Raw genomic sequence first — 9,514 nt, forward strand, 5'->3', positions numbered from 1 at the left:
GAATGAAACACAGCACTATCCCAACTAGAAAGATTAGATATAAATGTGTGCAAAAGCAATAGCTATATTGTATATAAGCAATAATTAAGTAGAAAGTATATTTTTTATTTTAAAAAATCCCTTTAACAATAGCAACAAAATTGAAAAATGCTTAAATGTATATTTAAAGGAAATTATATGGGATTTAATGAAGAAAATTATGTTATCGTAATGCATTCTTACCTGAAGTTCTCTTTATTAAGAGGTATGATACAGACACCAGGTACCAAACAGACTTTTTGCTGACATAATGAGCAGAATTAAAAGAGAACTGAAAGGGAACAAACATTCACACTGGTTGACTCAATATCTTTTATTTCTGAGTGTAAAATAACTCTTCAGTATCCTCACAACAATGTGTTTCACATTTGGGGAAACACTGACTCACCAGACAATAAAACAAACTAAAAAGATTAAAAAAATAAAAGTATGTCAAAGATACCTACATAAATCATTGGAAAAGGGTGTGGCACATAGGAAGCATCCAATAGATATTTATTGACTTAATTCATGTATTCACACAAATATATTGTCAAGAACACCTGCTGTTCCAATGTTTTTAGTATATACAAAACAAATTTGAGGCTCCAATAAATGATTCTGGGAAAATGGCTAACAGTTTAGGGATAATATCTCAATTTTTCCTTTGGAAAAATCATCCTGTAAACAATTCCAAATTTCTGCTGGGTTTCCAGGGTCACACACAGAGTGTAACCTTAAAAATGGGACCACCATTAAGGAAAGCAAATCTGAGAGATAGAGACTGATTCTTCTGTGCACTTAAATTCAACGATGTTTAAAATAATTCTCATGGTTTTCAAAATTATCTAAGTCAACAATTTGACCTTACTCCAGTACAAAAGGCTTTTTAGACAGGCTGAGCAAATACAGGAAAACAGCAAATATCCTTTAGATGAACGCCCTGTGTTCTAGGTATCACTACTTGCCTGCAACAAAACCCAGTACCTATTTTTTTTCTCTTCATCCTCCAGCAAATGCTTGTTTATCCTTCAACACTTTCTATTATTATGAATTCTTCCTTTACAAAAGCAGATTAAAATTTTCTCATTTCTGCTTCCATCACATTTTGTATAAAACTCACTCCTAATTTTCCCCTGTTTTTATCAAAGTCAGTTGTTAATGTTTCATCTCTGAGTGTTAAATTCATTATTTGTACTGCCAGCATCCAGTATAACACCTGACACAAAGTGGGTGACTAACACGTTTGAAGGATGGAGTGAATGAATGAATGGATGAATCAACGAAGCACTAATGATATTTTAAAAATTACTGATCTATCTGCTAGGAATTTCTTTCTGCTGAGTGCTTGAATTTTCTTGAGGTCTAAAGTGACAAGTCGTGTTTTGTATATCTGGAAAAGCGAGATGATATTTTCATTGCTTTCATATGAGTGCCATGGCCCATTTTCAAGTAAACTTTGTTAGGACTCAAACGGTCTTTATTGTACACAAAGTTTATAAAGCCAATTAATTACAATTCTGAACAGTTCATCATAATAATAAGATGGTATATGCACTTCCTGTGCTGCTGGTGCTCTTTAGTCACCAAGTCATGTCTGACTCCACAATCCCATGGACTTATAGCCTACCAGGCTTCTCTGTCCATGGGATTTTCCACACAAGAATACTGGAGTGGGTTGCCATTTCCTTCTTTAGGGGATCTTCCCCAACAAGGGATTGAACCTGAGTCTCCTGCTTGGCCAATGGATACTTTATCACTGAGCCACCTGTGAAGTCCCATGCACTTCCTATACTGGTCCTTTTATGAAAGGAGGGATTTTTTTTTTATCATCCTTTAAAAAAATTTATTTATTTATTTATTGAAGGATAATTACTTTACAGAATTCTGTTGATTTTTGTCAAACCTCAACATGAATCAGCCATAGGTATACATATATCCCCTCCCTTTTGAATCTCCCTCCCATCCCCTTCACCTTCCTTCTAGGTTGATACAGAGCCCCTGTTTGAGTTTCCTGAGACATACAGCAAATTCCTGTTGGCTGTCAATTTTGCATATGTTACTCTCTCCACACATCTCACCCTTTCCTCCCCTCTCCCCATGTCCATAAGTCTGTTCTCTATGCCTGTTTTTTCACTGCTGTCCTGCAAATAAATTCTTAGGTACCTTCTTTCTAGATTCCATATACATGCATTAGTATACAATATTAATCTTTCTCTTTCTGACTTACTTCATTCTGTATAATAGGCTCTAGGTTCATCCACCTCATTAGAATAGACTCAAATGCATTCCTTTTTACAGCTGAGTAATATTCCATTGTGTATATGTACCACAACTTCATTATCCATTCATCTGTCAAGGGACATCTAGGTTGTTTCCATGTTCTAGCTATTGGAAATAGTGCTGCAATGAACACTGGGGTACATGTGTCTTTTTCAATTTTGGTTTCCTCAAGGTATATGCCTAGGAGTGGGATTGCTGGGTCACATGATGGTTTTATTCCTAGTTTTTTAAGGAATCTCCATACCGTCTTCCAAAGTAGCTGTATCAGTTTATATTCTCATCAACAGTGCAAGAGAGTTCCCTTTTTCTACACCTTCTCCAGCATTTATTCTTTGTAGACTTTTTGATGATGGCCATTCTGACTGGAGTGAGGTGATATCTCATTGTAGTTTTGATTTGCATTTCTCTAACGAGTGATATTGAGTATCTTTACATGTGTTTGTTAGCCATCTGTTTGTCTTCTTTGGAGAAATGTCCATTTAGGTCTTTTTGCCACTTTTTGATTGGGTTGTTCATTTTTCTGATATTGAGTTGTATGAGCTGTTTGTATATTTTGGAAATTAATCCTTTGTCAGTTGTTTCATTTGCTATTATTTTCACCCATTTTGAGGGTTGTCTTTTCACCTTGCTTATAGTTTCCTTTGCTGTGCAAAAGCTTTTAAGTTGAATCGGGTCCCACTTGTTTACTTCTGTTTTTATTTCCATTACTCTAGGAGGTGAGTCTTAGAGGTTCTTGCTTTCATTTATGTCATCAAGTGTTCTGCCTATGTTTCCTCTAAGATTTTTAGTTTCTGGTCTTACATTTAGGTCTTTAATCCATTTTGAGTTTATCTTTGTGTATGGTGTTAGGAAGTGTTCTAATTTCATTCTTTTACATGTAGCTGTCCAGTTTCCCCCGCACCAATTATTGAAGAGGCTGTCTTTGCACCATTGTATGTTCTTGCTTTCTTTGTCAAAAATAAGATACCCATAGGTGCACGGGTTTATTTCTGGGCTTACTATCTTGTTCCATTGGTCTATATTTCTGTTTTTGTGCAAGTACCATACTGTCTTGATGACTGTAGCTTTGTAGTATAATCTGAAGTCAGGAAGGTTGATTCCTCCAGCTCCATTCTTCTTTCTCAAGACTGCTTTGGCTATTTGGGGTCTTTTCTGTTTCTATATGAATTGCGAAATTTTTTGTTCTAGTTCTGTGAAAAATGCCATTGGTAATTTGGACTTATCATATATAAAAGGGGCTTATAATTCATATATAAAAAGGGCTTCCCAGGTAGCTCAGATGGTAAAGAGTCCACCTGCAGTGCAGGAGACCCAGGTTTAGTCCCTGGGTAGGGAAGATTCCCTGTAGAAGGGAATGGCAGCCTACTCCAGTATTCTTGCCTGAAGAATCCCATGGACAGAGGAGTCTGGTGGGCTATAGTCCATAGGGTTGCAAAGAGTCAGACAGGAGGCACTTTCACTTTCTTCTTTCTCTCTTTCAAATAGAAAGAGTACTGGAATGTTACAGATGGTGAAATAGAATTGGATATGGATGGGAAACAAATCTTCAAATCTGCTTGACAAAATAAAAGTGTTTACAGGGTTTGTTTCCAAAGTAATACACATTTTCCCATCTACAATGTTGAGGATCAATTCATTTTTCTTTTTGAGGAGATGCATATGAAAACAAAGTCCGATGTATTTGCCTCTGACTCTGGAAGGCAGATCCTATTGTCTACTTTGCTCTTCTCAGTGAAATCTTGATGTGAATGAGTAGGGAGTTTTGTTCACACCTCAACCTTCCTAATAGTAACAAGTCTTTCCGCCAACACAACTGTTTCCTTTCTTTTTAACAATGGCATATGGTTCAGATGTTTACAGCAAATCTATACAAAATGCTTTTTTGTTTTTATATAAGGATAGACAGTTATGAAGTCTAAATCTGCATCTTACTTCCTACATGCAAAAACAAGCGTCCTTGGGGTAGCACAAGCTATGGACATCTTTGCAATGAAAGCCCTGCAAAGGCAAATGGAAATTTATTTCAATGAGTTTACTGTAAGCACACTGTTTTGTTTTTTTTTTAATTGGTAGGTTTTAAAATTAGTATTGGTAGGTTTTAAATGCCTAATTATCTTCATATAAATGGCACCCTATCATCCTGGTAGTGTTGTACTCCTGCCTTGTGCTGTTTATTATTTTGCATTACAATTATCATGCAAAGCAGAGAAGGTGACTTTAAGCAGCTCATTTAAAGTGGTTTTTTTTTTCCTTAAGTGTAAAATCTTTGGGAGGCTATTTACACAGATGTTTATCATTGGGTGTTAAAAATCAGTCCAATTATAAGTACACAAAAGTTTTTATTAGGTGTTTAATTTTGAAATGTAAATGGCCATTGTAAAGTGCTTGTTGAAAATTTCATTTGTGCTCGTATTTTTGTCTGTGGATTAACAAGCCACCTTGTATTAAAATTAACTACAGAAATACACAAAACATTCAAAGATCACAGAACCTGTAGGACAAAATTGCCTAAAGGTGTGTAGTGCAATCCTGTCTTTGGAGCTGGACATTAGAGATGCTGTAAGAAAGTGCTCCTCCAGCCACCCAAGCCACTAGCAATGGCTGTACCAATGATAGGATCCCACTTTATGTTGCATTCTGTTGCCATGGCTATGATGGCCCTAATATTGTGTGCTCACAGCAAGGTTGCAATTAGTATTTGGATTTAGAAGAGAAACATAATGATCTCATATTGAAGAAACACTTGGTTAATACTATTTTGGATCTAGGCATTCTTTCAAGTTGTTAACGAGCAGCTCTGTTGGTCAGGAAAAAAAAAATCACTCAGCCATTTTGTACCTGCATCCTCAGTTTCTTTCCAACCAAGTTCACTGAGATAGAGAGGCTGAGGATGTTTCTGGTCTGTCTACATGTGCTCTCTGCCAGGTTGCAAAAACACACTCCTTGAATACTTTTCAATTGATAGCAGGCTTTTATATGTTTTCCTGCACAGTGAGTGGTGATGAAGCTGCACTACTTTAATAATCAAATGAACTGTATACTGAAATGAATCTAAGTGAAGTGAAGTCACTCAGTCATGTCCGACTCTTTGCGACCCCATGGACTATAGCCTACCAGGCTTCTCCATCCATGGGATTCTCCAGGCAAGAATACTGGAGTGGGTTACCATTTCCTTCTCCAGGGGATCTTCCCAACCCTGGGATTGAACCCGGGTCTCCTGCATTGGAGGCAGACGCTTTAACCTCTGAGCCAGCAGGGAAGCCCGAACTGTATACTAGGTACCCCTAAAAATGCATCCAAGGGATGAATTGTAAGAGGTTTAGAGTTTGATCCATGCACAGTCAACTTCATGACATACAGCTGTTTTGGGTGAATTTAAGGTTTTTACTTAGTCATGAAAGAATTTGGAGACAAACCAATAGGTAAGAAATGGATTCAATTAAAGAGAAACATACTCCATAGAGTGTGGGCCATCTCAGAAGAAGAGGGAGAGCCTCAAAATATGACATGGTTAATTTTTTAACAGTTGAGTAATTAGATAGGCTAATGAGTGGGAGGATAATTTCAATTATTTTGAGGAAGGGGTGGGGATTTCCAGGAAATTGGGCCATTGCCCCCCAAAATTGAGCTTTTACGGTCAGAACTATCATGGCACTGGTGGGTGTGTTATTTAGCATGTCAAGTCTTATTCCAATAAACATCTAATGAGGCTCAAGGTCTACAGGAAGTGGAATCTTCTGCCCTCTTGGACCCAGTTGGTTCTAAGCAGTCTTTGTCACATCCGTTGGTTCTGTCATTCTTTTAAACATTGTGCCCTTCCCCCTTCCCTCCTGTTTCATAACTGTGGATCACCAGCCAATGAAAAGGGCTTATCCTTTTTTTGAAGCAGAGATTAGTTTCTCCATGGTGTTCAGTGACCATCTATTGTGGGTCTTTTTACTTGGTCATTTATTCATAAAGAGTTCATTTTCACATTATTCACTTGGAAGTGGTAAGAGGTGAAGGGACAGGCTTAGTGATTATAAGTGAGGAAAGGAGTTGAGAAAAGAAGAGTAGTTGCCCTTACTTTCTTAGATTATAAACTTAGGTAGTCAGAGCCAGAACTCCAGGGTTCCAGTCATGGAGCACAGAGAGAAAGACATGAGCTAAAGCTAAGGGCTCAAGTTGGGGAGAAAGGCACTAGACAATAGAAGTTTTTTGACAGCAGCTCAGACAGTAGAGGAGGCAGAATTGTGGAGATCAGCTTTGCTTTGCTACAAAAAAGGAAGTTTTTAAAGACAGATTTACCTAAGATAAGCATTTGTTGCTGTTGTTTAGTTCAAGTTGTGTCCAGCTCTCCACAGTCTCATGGACTGCAGAATGCCAAGCTTCCCTGTCTTCACTAACTCCCTGAGTTTGCTCAAACTCATGTGCATTGAGTCAGTAATGCCATCCAAACATCTCATCCTCTGTTACCCACTTCTCCTTCTGCCCTCAGTCTTTCCCAGCATCAGGGTCTTTTCCAATGAGTCAACTCTTCACATCAGATGGCTAAAGTATTGGAGCTTCAGCTTCAGCATCAGTCTTTCCAATGAGTAATCAGTGTTGATATCCTTTAGGATTGACTGGTTTGATCTCCTGGCAGTCTAAGGGACTCTGAAGAGTCCTCTCAAGCACCACAGTGAAAACATCAATTCTTCAGGGCTCTGCCTTCTTTATGGTCCAATATATGGGGTGGCAATTGCAAATATATAAAAGGCAAAATACCTGATTTTGCATGCTAGAAACAGAAACACCTCGAAGACTTTCAGCTTCATAGTCTTATAAATGCTTAAATCAGATCCTCTCATCTATCTGATTGTTTTCATGGAATCATATTATTGAAACTCAGAGTCATTTATAGGACTTTTCTTGCAAATATCTTTGGTTAACCACAGAACAGTCATGATTTTCCTGCCGTTGGTATTGCTTGAGTTCTGTTGATGAGCTCATGAGAGAGATGAGGAGCTATCTTACAGGGAAATAATCAGGAGATATGCTGGGGGCCAGGCAGCTTGGAAGGGACAGTATCAATAAGGCGTTATGTAAAACCAGCAAGCTGAAAGTATTGAAAGAGGCTAAAGTGGTGAGATGAAAGCAAGAGCCTGGAAGTGGAGTGAAGGAGGAAACTAAGAGAAACCAAATGGATCAAATCTCAAAGAAGTGGAGTTGTAAACAAAAGCTAGACCTAGTGTTGTGGCATAAGAGAGGAAAAGGAAAATAACAATATTGATAATAATAATTGCTACTATTTATTGAGCTATTTTGTACTGACCAGATACAAATGTCCATATACCATCTCATTTAACAACCCTCCTCCCAGTTGTGAGCAAGATATGATCATTTTCATATTGCAAAGAAAGCAATGATATTTCCATGATCAGCTCTCTTCAGTTCTTAACAGCATTCATTTCAGACTCTCCACGCTCTCTCCCCAGACTTCTTTTTTTTTCTCCCCAAACTTCTACTGCAACCTCACCACTCAATAACAGATTATCTCATCTCCACTCCAAAAGGACAATAGCCACAGGATAACTCCCTTAATTGTAGACTACCAAACCCATAAATTTAATAATTTCCAGAGCCATCCTTTCTGCTTCCCTCCAGTTACAATGGAAGAGAGAAACCCTAATGTCTAATGTTAATCCCTGCACCCATTCCCTCTTGGCCCTTTAAGAAAATCCTTCCATCTGCTCCCTCTAGATCTTTACTTTCAGGGATCATTTCTATAGTTTGTTACCTCTCTCTTTAAAATTAACAGTAAACCGAAGAAAATTCCCTTGAGCCTAATCTCCTTTTCCTCCCTCTCTTTTCTTTCAAAGCTTAGTTTCTTCAAAGAACTATGTATATTTATCTTCTTCACTTCTTTACTTCTCTTTTATTCACCAACCTACCATAATCTGATTTTTCCTACCATGGTCCATTGACACTACAAGCTCCAACGAAAACCTCCTAGGTTGAGAAACCTAGCAGAAATGTTTTGGTCCGTAACCTATATCATCTTTTAACACTAGTCTCTGAAACAATCCCTTTCCTATGGTCTGAGACCACACTCCTCTGGTGTATCTTTTCTCTGATACTTCTTGGTTTCCTTCACAGGTCTTTTTCCTGACAGGTCCTTAAGCATGGGATGTTTTCCTTGCTTCTGTCCTTAATCATGCTCTCACCATATGTTCTACATGATGTCAACTGCTCATAGGGTTTCAATGCCCGCATCTATGCTGACTCTCAAATTAGTTCCTTCATACTGTGTTTTTCTTGATCTTCAAGTCAAAGTCACCACTCTGTCTCATCTGACTGTCTAAAACAACTTCCTTACTTCTGTCTCTACTCCCAGTCTTGATCCCACCATCTTGATGCAGTCAAGCAGTCATTTTAAAATGCACATGTTACCTTGTTACACATCCCCAAATTTTTAATAGTTTTCTATTGCCCTTGAATAAATTTAAACATCTGGACATGTCTCACAAATCCTTCATGCTCATGCTTCCATAAAACATTTTCATCTTACTTCTTTCCACTTTCTCCCTCTTGTTGAATATGGTGGCTTGCACATGTTGATATTCCAGAAAAAAAAATCTTGAATGCATTAATCAATGTTGTATAAAGTATCAATGTTGCCTAAAGAGAAAGTATCTCACTCCAAAGTTCATGCTTTGGTATTTTAAATGTGCGCGAGGATTTTTACATTTTGGGGAAGAAATTTTTTTTAAGTACCTAACCTGGACTCAATTGGGAGGGGGTGGTTTTTTAAGTAAATCTTCTGGTTGAGATTAAGTCTGTTTCTTTGAGGTCAGGTCCTGACACAAGAAAATACTGGTATTTAAATTTCAACTCCTTGGACAATGATCTCTGAGGGAGTTGGACAATGAACTAGGAGACAAGGAGAAACCTGTAGAGCATGGGGCCCCTGATTCATTTCAGAGCAGAGCAGAGATATTATTAGATGACATGGTGATGAAAGCAAGAGCATTTGCTTTTCCCACTAGCTCACTTGACCTACACTTGCAACCAGAGCAAGGCTATAGGAAAATATTCGAAAGATCTGTTCTTTTAAAGCACTTCAAATGGGCTCAGTGGACTCAGCTGGGTCTTGTGACTGACTGAGCATGGTGAGCAAATATGACTTCTCAAGGCTAAGTCTTTGCTTAGAACCATGACCAGGAAATGGAGCATCAGGGAACCACTATTAACT

General features: G+C 38.0%; 1 non-coding gene across 1 annotated transcript; it reads right to left on the reverse strand.

Moving 5' to 3' along the window:
* Nucleotides 1–5,488: 5,488 nt before the first annotated feature.
* TRNAW-CCA lies at nt 5,489–5,560 on the reverse strand. Its single transcript has one exon. It is a non-coding gene; the product is annotated as a tRNA-Trp (tRNA).
* Between the last annotated feature and the right edge of the window lie 3,954 nt (nt 5,561–9,514).

This window comes from Oryx dammah, unplaced genomic scaffold (assembly GCF_014754425.2).
Source record: "Oryx dammah isolate SB20612 unplaced genomic scaffold, SCBI_Odam_1.1 HiC_scaffold_29, whole genome shotgun sequence".
NCBI classification, from domain to species: Eukaryota; Metazoa; Chordata; class Mammalia; order Artiodactyla; family Bovidae; genus Oryx; species Oryx dammah.